Source organism: Oryctolagus cuniculus, chromosome 6 (assembly GCF_051225735.1).
Source record: "Oryctolagus cuniculus isolate XC-2025 breed Fujian yellow rabbit chromosome 6, ASM5122573v1, whole genome shotgun sequence".
Lineage (NCBI taxonomy): Eukaryota > Metazoa > Chordata > Mammalia > Lagomorpha > Leporidae > Oryctolagus > Oryctolagus cuniculus.
The window spans coordinates 20,000,792-20,013,219 of record NC_142872.1 but is presented as its reverse complement, the minus strand read 5'-3'; the positions used below and the strand labels follow the sequence as shown (position 1 = coordinate 20,013,219).

Here is a 12,428-nt window from a genome sequence, read left to right as displayed (position 1 = left end):
AAAATTGAGTTTCCAGTAAAGATGGAATAGGGGCAGTCAGCATCGTGAGGGGGCACAAGTAATAGAATGTTTCTAGAAGGATCACAGAAGCAAATACTCTTGGCAAACTGCGTAGTTGAAAATACTGACCATTGGGTTGGCAATACAGAGATCATCAGTTTTAACAAGGGAACTATTAGCAGACTGACAGAGACAAAAATCATGAGCAGAGTAGGTTCAACAGAGAATGACAGGAGGTAAGATTAAGAGTGATTTCGACAATTTTTTTTCTTTTTGGACAGGCAGAGTTAGTGAGAGAGAGAGACAGAAAGGTCTTCCTTCCATTGGTTCACCCCCCAAATGGCTGCTACAGCCCGCTCTGCACTGATCCGAAGCCAGGAGCCAGGTGCTTCTCCTGGTCTCCCATGGGGTGCAAGGCCCCAGCACTTGGGCCATCCTCCACTGCCTTCCTGGGCCACAGCAAAGAGCTGGCCTGGGAGAGGAGCAACCGGGAAAGAATCCGGCGCCTCAGCCGGGACTAAAACCCGAGGTGCCTGCGCCTCAGGCAGAGGATTAGCCAAGTGAGCCACTGTGCCGACCCAATTTTAACAATTCTTAAAAGCTTGTTGTGGGGCCATGGCTCACTTGGTTAATCCTCCGCCTGCGGCGCTGACATCCCATATGGGCCCCAGGTTCTAGACCCGGTTGCTCCTCTTCCAGTCCAGCTCTCTGCTGTGGCCTGGGAGGGCAGCGGAGGATGACCCAAGTGCTTGGGCCCTGCACCCACATGGGAGACCAGGAAGAAGCACCTGGCTCCTGGCTTCGGATCGGCACAGCACCGGCCATGGCAGCCATTTGGGGAGTGAACCAACGGAAGGAAGACCTTTCTCTCTGTCTCTCTTTCTCACTGTCTATAACTCTACCTGTCAAATAATTCTTCTTCCATGTCCAACTTAAAATACATACTTCCCGAAAGTTTGCTTTCCCCCAGTGAGAAAAAAACTCTTTCAATCATCCAATCCTGCTGTAGTACATACACTCACTATCACCTCCACTGTACTGCTTTTTGCCTTTTAGCTGTTGTGGGAACTTTGCCATCCTCTTTAGACTGTGAGTACTTGGACACTGTGGAGTATAAACACTTTCTGTTCTTCATTGGAGCTAGCCACGGCGATAGCAGTTAGTAAGGTGGTAGTGAAAGTAATTTTAGCAGTGAGGCAGTCGTATTAGCACTTGTTAGGTTGTGAAGTAAATAATAGATAATAAACTGTTAGTTAGCAAAGAATGACTACTATGTAGAGCTATTAGCTAAGGAGATAGTAGATAGTGGTTTTAAATCATTGTTCATCTTAATTTCTTTTTTTTTTTTTGGAGAAACAAATAATAAATGGTGTTATGTGATTGCATTTTGACTTTCGTTCTTTAGTATGTCTTTTTAATTAAAAAGTATGTTTCTGTAAAATTTCTTGCCACCCCTGCTGTGAGATGCTTTTGCCCTGTAAATTGTTTTGTGGTTGATTTGGTTCTGCACTTTTACCATGCCTTTTAAATTTTCTATCTTCTTTCTTTATTCCATGCTTCATATACTTCAAGAGAAAATCCTCTCAGTTCCCATTCTCTTTTTCCCCAACAAGAAAGCTTAAAACTCAGGTCAGAGACTATGTTTATCATTTCTTTTCTCTTTATTCAAACTCTCATAACACTGAATTTCAGAAATATTTAGACTAGGGGCTAGGTATTATTTAGTAAAATTCTTTCTATGAAATATATGAAATCTGTTATCTTTATATTAATAAAAATTGTAAAAAATAAAAACAAATCTAATAACTCTACTTTTACTTACCACACTCTCTAAACTAATGAATAAAATTATACCTGTATATTCATGAGAAGCTTAAGTTATAAATTAAACATTATAAGGTTGCCTCTGTTAATATTTTATAGAATTTTTTAAAAATGCAAAAGGATATTTTCTTGATGGATTCATTTGTGGATGATATCCCAAAGCTATTTCAGAAAGTGAACACAAATCTCATAGAACTCTAATGTAGTTTCAATTTTCATCTAGTTTTTAAATTGTAGCTCATTTAAGCCTATCAATAGAAGCTATTTGATATAGAACTTATGAGAATAAGTTTCCATTTACCATTGAAGATAGATAGACAGTAAAACTGACTTTTGGTAGATAGTGCTAAGAATTTTAACACCCTAATAGATCTTTTTGTCTTTCGCCAGAATCAGGATACAGACTGATTTCATCACCACTCAGAATTCCTTCATTGTCCCCTTGCTTGTCACATACTCAAACTACCCCAACTCTTGGCTACTACTGATTTTTTTCTCTGTGGCTATACTTTCACATCTTGACTAATACGTTTTACTCTGTGTTTTCCACAAGGATTCTTACCACTCTAGGGATATTCCTAAAATCTTTTATTGTATGGGTGAACGTAGTGACATTAATTACTTTTTTGTGGATAGGTTCTGAAAGAAAATGTTTGAAATAGAACAAAGAGATTAAAATGGTTCCATGGTTCACCTTTGATAGATCAGTATTGCCTTGATACCAAATATAGACAAGGAAGGTCCCAGAATTGTGGCCTAGTAGGTTAAACCACTGCTTGCAATGCCAGCATCCCAAATTGAAGCTCCAATTCAAGTCCTAACTGCTCTGCTTCCCATCCAGTTTCCTGCTTATGTCCTGGGGAGGCAACAGATGATGGCCCAAGAACTTGGGCACCAGCCAGCAATGCCGGAAACCTGGATGTATGTCCTGGCCCCTGGGTTCAGCATGGTCCAGCATAGGCAGGCTGTTGCAGCAATTTGAGGAAAGAACCAGCAGATAGAAGATGTCTCTCTCCTTCCCCCTGTCTGTCATTCTCTCTCTCTTTCTCTCTTTTTCTCTCTCTCATTCTGCATTTAAAATAAGTAAACCTTTTTTTAAATGACAATGACATAGTTAAAAAAAGAAAGCTATAGGCATGTCCTTGATGAACACAGATATAAAAATCCTCAATGAAGTACTAGCAAATCATATTCAACAGCACATTAAGAAGATTATTACCATTAATAAGTAGGATTTATTCGAGGGGTACAAAAATGGTTCAATATATGCAAATCAATAAATATGATATACCACATCAACATAATAATTAACAAAAATCATATGAGCATTTCAATAGATGCAGAAAAGACATTTGATGACATTAAAGATGCCTTCACTATTTAAAAACTCTGACCAAAATAGGTATGGAAGGAATATAACATTATAAAGGTCATAAGTAACAAGCCATCAGTTAACACCATATTGAATGGGAGAAGACAGAATGGTTTCTAAGATCCTTGGAGGACAAGGATGTTCACTTTCACCATAGTACTGAGAGTCCTAAGTAGAGCAATTAGGCAAGAGAAATAAATGAGGGGCATCTAACTTGGAAAGAAAGAAGTCAGACTGTCATTGTTTGCAGATGACATGATCTTTTATACAGAAAACCCCAGAGACTCTACCAAAAAGCTGCTAGAAACAATAAATGAAAGGTCAGTATCATGGCATAGTGGGTTGAGCCTGCAATGTTGGTAACCCATATACGTGCCAGTCCAAGTCCTGGCTGCTCCTGTTCTGATCCAGCTCCCTGCTAATATGCCTGGGAGGCAACAGAAGATGATTCAAGTACTTGGGGCCCAGCCACCCATATGGGAAATCCGGATGGAGTTCTAGGCCCCTGCCTTTAGCTTGGTCTACGATGGGCCATTGCAGACATTTGAAGTATGAACCAGTGGATGGAAGATCTGTCTCTCTTGCTCGCTCTCTCTCTCTCCCCCTGAATCTTTCTCTGTAACTCAGCATTTTATTTTTTAAAAAGATTTATTTATTTATTTGAAAGGCAGAGTTACAGAGAGGCAGAGAGAGAGAGAGAGAGGTCTTCAATCTGCTGGTTCACTCCCCAGATGGCCTCAAGGGCCAGAGCTGGGCTGATCCTAAGCCAGGAGCTTCTTCCAGGTTTCCCACATGGTTCCAGGGGCCCAAGGACTTGGGCCATCCTCCACTGCTTTTCCAGGCCACACCAGGGAGCTGAATCAGAAGTGGAACAGAAGTGGACTCGAACCTGTATTCATATGGGATGCTGGCACTGCAAGTGGTGGCTTTACTTGCTACACCACTGCACCAGCCCCTACTCTGCATTTTAGATGAATAAATTTATAAATCTTTTTAATAAAGAAATAAATAATTTCAGCAAAGTTTCAGGATACAAAGTAAATGTTCAAAACATGTAGCTTTGTTACATGCCAATGGTGAATCATCTGAAAAAGAAATCAAGGAAGCAATCCCATTTTCTAATAGCTACCAAAAAAAAAAAAAAAAAAAACACCTCGGAATAAATTATTTAACCAAAGAGGTATAAGATCTCTACAGTGAAAACCATAAATTATTGCTTCTCCGCCTTTTGGCTAAGATCAAGTGTAAGACTATAAATCATTGATGAAATAAATTGAAGAGGACACTAAGAAATGGAAAGCCATTATGTGCTCACAGATTGGAAGAATCAATATTGTTGAAATGTGTATAGTATCCAAATGTACATATTCAATTCAATCCTTATTAAAATACCAAGGACATATTTTTTACAGAACTAGAAGAAACACTACTTAAATTTGTATGGAAACACCAAAGACCCCAATTAGCCAAAGTAATATTGAGCATAAAGAACAAAACAGGAAGCATTCTTCTACCTGACATTTTTAATTCACATTTTTCTATTTATTAATATGTAGAGAACAGATTTATTGAATTTCATAGATACAACTATAAGAATATAATGATACTTTCCTTCCTCTCTCTCCCCCGCCTTACTTCCTTATTTTTCTTTTAATTTTTTGTGATAACATACTTTCAATTTACTTTATAATCACTGAATTAATGCTACTCTTAAAAAAAAGAGTTGTACAAGTAAAATAGAGAAAGACTAATGTTCCTCAGGATTATAGACAAAGGTTACAAACAATAACCAAATCACAAGATATCAATTTTGCTATATACATTAAGGGGATTTTTGTACTCTATTTACATAATAGAAATCAGAGAAAATGTGATATTTCTCTCTTTGGGTCAGACTTCTTTCACTAAATAAGCATAGTCGTATGTAGCTGCATCCATTTTGTTGCAAGAGACAGATTTCATTCTTTTTTGTGGCTGAGTAGTATTCTATCAATCATATATACCACATTTTCTTTATCTAGTCATTAGTTGATGGATATCTGGTTGATTCCATGTCTTAGCTATTGTGAATTTATAGCTGCTATAAACATGGGGGTACAGATTTGTTTTTTATATGTTGATTTCATCTCCTTTGGGTATATTTCAAGGATTGTGATGACTGAGTCAGATGTCATTACCTAACTTTAAAATACATTACAAAGCTACAGTATTTTAAACAGCGTGGTATTGTTGTAAAAACAGTTGGATAGACTTATGTAACAGAAAAGAGTTTCTAGCTGTAAACTCCTGTACCTATAGCCAAATGATCTTTGACAAAGATGCTAAGAATGTATATTCATAAAAATATAATCTTTTCAATAAATTGTCGTAGGAAAATTGAATATCCATGTGCATACCCTGATCTCTCAGCATGTATAAAAATCCACTCAAAATGAATTCACAACATAAATATAAAGCAAGAAACCTTGAAATTACTAGAAGAATATAAAAGGCAATGCTTCAGGATTTGGGAATGGGAAAGGGTTTTTGAATCAGACCCCTAAAGCACAGGAAATAAAAAGCGAAAGTAGACAAATGGGATATCCTCAAACTAAAGGAGCTTCTGCACAGCAAAGGTAATCATCAACAGAGTGAAGAGACAGCCTACAGAATGAGAGGAAGTATTTGCAAGCCATGCATCTGATAAGTGGTTAATACCCAGAATATATAAGGAACCTGGTAACCCAGTTAAAAACTGGCAGTAAATCTAAACAGAGTCTTCTGAGAGGAAATGATCCATATGGCTGAAAGTTACAGGAAAAACTGTAATCATCAGCAAAATGTAAATCAAAACTACAGTGAGTTAGATGAATCAGACCCAGCACTGCCTCTAATGGATTTTATTCAAGGGAGATGAACTCATCTGTCAAAGACACATCTGCACTCCAATGTTTATTATAGGCTTATTCACAATAACCAAGAAATGGAAACAACCTAAATGTCCATGGACAGATGGGTAGATAAAGGAAATGTGCTACATATACACGATGGACTACTACTGCTACATATACACAGTGGAGTACTACATATACACAATAGAATACTACTCAGCCATTAAAAGGATGAAACGTGACCTGGAGGTCATTATGTGAAGTGAAATAAGCCAAGCACAAAAGACAAATATCATCTCGATATTACTCCTCAGTGGAGTCTTCAAAAATGGTGATGTCACAGAAGTTAGAAGTCTAATGGCAGTTTTCAGAGTCTGGGGAGACTAGGGGACAATGAGGGATGGGAACAGTTTGATGAACAGGACTAAGTTCCAGCCTCATCAGATCAGATAGGCAGTTCTAGAGTTCCATTACACAGAATAGTAACTAAAGATAATGTAAATGTAATGTGTATAGCTATGAAAAAATCTATGAGACGGGACTTGAGATGTTTTTAACCACAAAGAAATGTTAATTCTTGAAGAGTTAGGTATATTTTTCATGATTGCATGTTGCACAGTGTATACATGTATCAGAACATCACATGATCACAATGTACCCCATAAACATTGTACAATGTTTATATGTCTGTTACAATTTTTAAATAGAAAAAAAACTGCTTCTCTTACCACAAAACAGAATGGACTCACAGGGGTGGAAGAAATCAAACTGTTTTCACCATGCTGAGGAATCATGCTTAAAATATAAGCTCCTGGAAAACACAGCTGACATAAAAACACCGACTTTAGAGGGAAGGTGAAATGGAGATTCTCAGCCCATCCCTTGAGGTGGTGATGACGGGAAAAGAAAGGAATAGAAGTGAGTTCCTTGAAAAACGTGGCGTTCTGAGGCGTTCTGAGAGATGTAGGCATGTGATTAGAGAGCAGAATCCTCAGGGATGAGCCCCGATGCTGTGAGTGCTGGGGAAAACAAGACTGGTGATGAAATGGTGCATGTGAACAGAAAAGCCTAGTGCTAATTGAAATCCCTTGTGGCTGGGGAATAAGGTTGGCTGCAGGATGAGCTTGGAGAGTGAGCTGACCATCGCTGCCCAGAGGCTACCTGGCCAAAGCAAGTCACAGATGGAGGAGAGATGTATGTGGACTTTTACACACGTACACACATTGTCATCTGCATCACACGTGGCAGTGACCATTATGTCACCCTCAGGATCAGCACCCCACAGCACTGGTGCCACTAAGCAGTGAAGGGAGACAGAATCTCACCCTCCCTGTGTGGATGTATGGACAGTTATCAGAATGGGATTCTTCTGGTCATAGACCCCTTCTCAGGGGAGAAGGTCGGAAACAGAGCTAAACTGTGAACTTGGCTAAGATTAAATAAGCAACTCTGATCATCTATTGGGTTGAATTCACCCTCACAGCTATTTTTTCTGGGGGCAGAAAATTCGTGACTGTAGAATTTAAACCTATTACACAAACGAGGTCAGAAGGAATAACTTTATATCCCAGAAAGAAGCTTTAGAGACAATATGTAGCTAGGGCTATGACTCCCGACTCAGAAAAATCCTGCTGATGCACTAGAAACCTTTATTGTGATATATGCCTTGGCTGAGGCCTTTTAGCATGTCTTCAGTGACAACGGCATTTCTAGATCCCTTTTAAAATGAGGGCCACTTTCAGCTCAACTTTTTAAACCTGCAGTCCCTATTGAGTAAAGATCCATTTTTTAAAAAGGATTTCATCATGCACACATTTTTGTAATTTCGAGGAGAGTGAAAAGGCAGCAGAAAGAAAGGTCTGACATCTCTCTACATCTTCCTTTTTTGCTCCAGAGGAAACTGCCTGCAAGGAGACCCTGCAGTGTGTGTTTTACAATTGCCCAGAAAACTCAGGACCTATGTGGGCATCCCCAAGCCTGAATCTTGGGTTTGAAAGAGTGTTCAGTAGCTGACACTTCTCCCCATTTCTTCTCCAACTTGAGAGAAATAATCACCCAAAGAGCTTGTTAAGCATGAAGATTCAGTCTCAGCTGTCCCAGGATTCTGCATTTTTTAACGATCATGAACCACACTTTGAGCAAAGCCACTGCGGAAGACTTGGTTAATGAGTTCTGTGTGCCCAGCTTGAACGTCCTTGATCTGAGGCTTTCTCAGTATGGGACCCCAATTACTGTCACTTTCCTGTGCTGATCACATTCAACAGCCCCAGCAGCCTCCCCTACTCCCTACTCGAGGGCTTCATCAGTGCAATTAATCACTCCTGTTCTTTTGGAAGTTCACTCATTTGTCAGAATTTCTGTATTTCAGTACAACCAACTGCCCTCAAATTGTGCAAGCAGTTTAGCATCCTGGTGCACACTTGCCCTCTGGTGGTGAGAAAGACACCTTGCCTTTCTCCTTGCCTTCTTGGTTAACAAGATGAAAGGCATTGTGTTTGGTGAATATAAATTAAGAGCATGCATTTTTCAAGGGGTTGGAAGAGTCCACAGGTATACCCTGTTGTGAAATGGTGCATAGTGCATTACCTGGCAGGGAATGGGGAGTGAGCAGGGGAGAGATTCTTACTGGTGCTGGTGTGAAACTGCAGGTTTGCAGGGAGTTAGGCTCTCAGTTGGGGGGGTGGGGAGCTGATGTCCTTCCCTCAAGAGCCAAGCTCCGGACTGGAGACTGTGGGGCTTCCTGGGACTTCTGTCTAATTAGGGCTGGCCTAAAGCACACTTGGAGAAATCAGATCCTGAATTCAAGATAGAGGAAAGACGTTCTATTAACATCATCTGCTAAGGAAGAGAAATTAATCCGTGAACATTTGTAACCATGGAGTCTAGGGTTTGCTTTCTACCTGCCAAAGAAACCACATAGACCTAAACTGACAATAAAGCACTGACTAAGGCATTCGCGTTTGCTGGTGATAGGAGCATTACTATGTTTGACTTAATTTAAATTGCTCATTTTCTGGGTCCTGCACTGTGGCAGAGGATTAACACCCTGGCCTGAAGCACCGGCATCCCATATGGGCGCCAGTTCTAGTCCCAGCTGCTCCACTTCCAATCCAGCTCTCTGCTATGGCCTGGGAAAGCAGTAGAAGATGGTCCAAGTCCTTGGGCCCCTGCACCCGTGTAGGAGACCCACAAGAAGCTCCTCGCTCCTGGCTCCTGGCTTTGGATCAGAGCAGCTCTGGCCGTTGCAGTCATCTGGGGAGTGAACCAGCAGATGGAAGTCCTCTCTCTCTCCCTCCCTCCCTCTGCCTCTCCTCTCTCTGTGTAACTCTGGCTTTCGAATAAATAAATAAATCTTAAAAATAAATAAATAAAATAAATTACGCATTTTCTGTATGAACTCCTGGAGACTAGGACTGAAGAATGTGAGAGCATGTGATTGAGTGTGTAGCTGGATTGAGTATAAGGAGGTAAGTGCCCCTGTTTTCATCCACAGGTGGAATCCATCAAGCCCTTAGCACAGCCATGAGAACATACTCGGTGGGGAAAAAACCCAGAATAGGTTTGGAAGATCTCAGCTCTTGTTCCAGTATGGATTCTGACAAGCCTTTTGATGTCCCTGAGCTTCCATCCCTCCTCCTGTATAATCCAGTCTTTAACCTTATCTCATAAGTTTATAGTTGAGATGAAATGCGATTGTGGAAGGAGAGGAGTTTCTGAAACTCTGAAATGTAGACAATCCTGATATGTCTCTTTCATCATGTCAGCCCCAAGCAGCTCGCACAAAGGCGGCATAGCAGGGTTCAGGTGAGTGGGCGGCATGTCACACTGCTGTTCCTGGCAAACACTGGAAAGGTTAAAGAAAAAGTTACTCATCACACTTGTTCATGGCAATAAGAAAAAGCTTATTCAAGGGGGCTAGGGTTTTGCAGTAGAGGATAAAATCAGGCCCAACTCTGAGTACAATAAGCAAAGGGGGATTTTTGAGAAAAGAACCGAGCCAGGCATCATGGATGGGATAATATTAAGAGGCGTGGTAATTTTTTTTTTTTTTCTAAAAGGATCTAACAATGTTTTTGTTGAAAGCAGGCCAGGTGGGTAACAGAACACTTAGAGGTGGTCAGCCCAAGACTAGGGGATTTGGGGTAAAGGGACTCAGCAGGATTCATGTTTAACGTGGTGTGAACTGGGTAAGGACAGAATCCAAGCTCCACGAACCTCTCCCCAGGAAAGATTACAAAGGAGCCTGGCAAGAGTTAGGTCAAGGGGCTGGCACTGTGGCTTAGCGGGTAATGCTACATAATGCCTGCTACTCCAGCATCCCACATGGGCACCTGTTCCTGTCCTGGTTGCTCCACTTCCCATTCAGCTCCCTGCTAATGTCCTGGCTAAAGGAGTGAAAGATGGTCTAGGGTGTGTGGGCCCCTTCATCCATGTGGGAGACCCAGATGACGCTTCTGACTCCTAGCTTCAGCCAGGCCCCGCCCTTGACATTGTGGTCATCTGTGCGAACTAGAGGGTGGAACATTCTTTTTTTTTTTTTTTTTTTTTGACAGGCAGAGTGGACAGTGAGAGAGAGACAGAGAGAAAGGTCTTCCTTTGCTGTTGGTTCACCCTCCAATGGCCGCCGCGGCCGGTGCACTGCAGCCAGCGCACCGCGCTGATCCGATGGCAGGAGCCAGGTGCTTATCCTGGTCTCCCATGGGGTGCAGGGCCCAAGCACTTGGGCCATCCTCCACTGCACTCCCTGGGAACATTCTCCTTCCCTCTCTCTGTAACTCTTTCAAATAAATAAATAAATCTTAAAAAAATAGGTCAAGGAGAGTCTTTGTTGAGATCTTCTTACCAACTTGGAAAATTGCCTTAAAATTGTACATTTCTGTGTTAAATGTACATAGAAGTTTTTAATTTATCATGTTTAGAATTTATTAAAGAGGTTTGTGACCAATATCTTAATTAAAAACAAATCCTGTGGCAGCAAGAAAAGTGAAAGTACTCTGATTAGTATTTATTCTAAATGTTTTAGCCTTTAAAACAATGTATTTTTTGCAACAAAGTTTCTAGTTAACTAGTGATATTGACTGATACAGTTTTGAATTTAGCTATTGTTTGAATCTAGACTACCAGCAGTTAGATTATTTGAATAACTAAATAGTATTTCACCAGTGTTGAAACTAAATCAGATGTATGGGATCTTAATATTTTTCAGAGCTGAGAGGAAAAAAAGCAGTCTTAATTACCATAGGAATTCTCACCTTCTCTTTTAAAACCAGTAAAAATAATATAAGTAAAACTGTGTGAGCTTGGAATCTCTTTTCTTCTGGCTAAGGAAATCTAGTTGAGGGTGGGGGAGGTGTTGTGCTGCAGTGGGTTAGGATGCCACTTGGAACCATTGCATCCCCTGTCGCAGTGCTGGTTCAGGGCTACTTTGCTATTGATCAGCTTCCTGCTAATAGGCCTGAGAAGCAGCAAATGATGGTCCAAGTAGATGGATCGCTGCCACCCATGTGGGAGACCTCAGTGGAGTTCCAGGTGCCTGACCCACATCTGAGACATGAACCAGTGGATAGAAGTTTTCTGTTTTTTTTTTTTTTCTTTTCCTCTGTCACTCTAGCATTCAAATAAATAATATTTTTAAAAAGAAATCTAGCCACAGAATATTTTATACTTTTAAAGAAATTTCCTTATTTAGAAGGTACATTTTAAAGTCAACTGTTGCTTTTGAAAGAGAAGCTTTTGTATTGGTTTTTGTGTGTGCAAATATGCATTTATTATAAACAGAGATACACACTTCTCTGTATCCTTTATATCTCTAGACATTCTGCATTTTTTCAATAGGTTTATGGGCCTGGGGAAAAAAAATTGAGCAGTGTGAGGTTCTGCTCATAGACACACAAAGGGACATCAAAATATTCATGAAAAATGAAATGAAAAAAACAAGTTACTTATATGCAAAAAATTTTGCTGAATTTTTCACAATACACATTTTCCACAGACTTTGTGAAGACCCCGGTGTGTGTGGCAGGCAGGAAGGTGAGGCAGAGTGCAGTCTGTGACACAGAGCCAGCAATCAGGATGGGGCCTGGATGCACAGAGCGCATCCTGGACACTCCCTGGGAGGAGGGAGCCACAGCTTCCTCCTGAGCCTTTCCAGCAGTCTGCACACAGAGGGAAATCTGATCAGGTACATGAGTCACCGCGCCCATAAAATGAAAGCAGAACAACTGCTCTGGCAGAGGCCTGGAGTGAGTTGCTGAATCCATTCCGTGTGGCTGGATATTCTCACCTCAAGTTGGGCCAGAGCCTGGACTAAGTGATTATTTGGAAGGAACCAATAAAGGTATCTTTTCCCTAAAAGGCAGAGT

General features: G+C 40.7%; 1 long non-coding RNA gene across 4 annotated transcripts in view; it reads left to right on the top strand.

The window, feature by feature from the left end:
- LOC149126045 (uncharacterized) overlaps positions 1–12,428 on the top strand; it is a 295,022-nt gene that overhangs the window by 93,114 nt on the left and 189,480 nt on the right. The window contains exon 5 of one of the 4 annotated variants that reach the window (XR_016236055.1): positions 9,101–9,250. The exons of the other annotated variants lie outside the window; for them this stretch is intronic. This is a non-coding gene — a long non-coding RNA (uncharacterized LOC149126045). Of the gene's footprint in view, positions 1–9,100; positions 9,251–12,428 lie in introns of those variants that run through there. 4 annotated transcript variants of the gene reach the window in all.